This window comes from Pinus tabuliformis, chromosome 7 (assembly GCF_031772625.1).
Source record: "Pinus tabuliformis cultivar Carrire ecotype Pingquan chromosome 7, CPIR1, whole genome shotgun sequence".
Lineage (NCBI taxonomy): Eukaryota > Viridiplantae > Streptophyta > Pinopsida > Pinales > Pinaceae > Pinus > Pinus tabuliformis.
The window spans coordinates 583554263-583555409 of NC_142293.1; positions in this window are offsets into that span (position 1 = coordinate 583554263).

Consider the following 1147-nt stretch of genomic DNA (forward strand, 5'->3'; position numbering starts at 1 on the left):
TGCTTTTGAGCTCTTTCTGATGAAAATACTTGCAGTCTGATATGATCCAAACATTTACATGAAAAAATCTCCATAAATTTTGGTACTTGGTGTCTCTTTGGAAATAAATTACAACATGGAATATTATTTGCAATATCTGAAATACAATAATGATCATCTATAATAAAGAAATCCTATAAAAATTATAGGACCCTAAAACATCTATCTATATGAAGAAAAAAAAATATTCAAAGCTTTCTAAATCTGACTTCTTTTACCTTTTTTAAAATCCTTACTTCCTGTTCCTCCATGGTTAGTAATGTTCAATAATACTATATAATATTTTTATTTATCTCTATGTGTCTCTTTCTTCTTCCCTCTCTCCCCACCTCCATATATGTGAATATCTCTCTCCCTTTCCCCCTCCCACATTCTCCCATCTCTCTCTACCTCTCTCTCTTTCTCTCTCTTTGTCTCTCTCTTCTTCCCTCTCTCTCCCCCTGCCATATATATCTATATATCCCTTCATCTTTTCTTCTTTGCCTTTGTATCCCATCCACCCAAACTCTCCCCCCCCCTCCCACACACACTCTCTATATATATCTATCCCTCCCTCTCTCTATCTCTCTCTTCTTCCTTCTCCCCCACTCCATTGATATCTCCATCTCCCTCTGTCTCTCCTTCTTTGTCTCTCTATTTCACTCCCCAAACTTACACACTCTATCTCCATGTCTATTTATCTCTGTCTCCCTCCTTCTTCCTCTCACACTCTCTCTCTCCTTCTTCTCTCTCTCTCTCTCTCTCTCTCTCTCTCTCTCTCTCACTCTTCGCCTTCTCTCCATCCCTCTATCCTCGAACTCTCCTCTTTCCCTCACTCTCTCTCTATCTCTCCCTTGTCACTCCCTCTCTCTCTCTCCACCTTTCTCTCTTGATCTTTCTTCTTCCCTCTCTCTCCCCATCTAAATCCATATCTCTCTACCTCCCTCTTTCATTGTCTCTCTCGAGTCCTATCTTTCCCTTCCTCTCTCCCCCTTTCTTTCCCACCTCCCTCTCTCTCTTGCTCTCTCCCTCTCCAAATCTGTTAATATCTCATTCTCTCTCTTACCATCTCTCCCCCTCCATCTATGTATCTCCCTCTCTCTCTTTTACCCTTCTCTACCTCACTCTC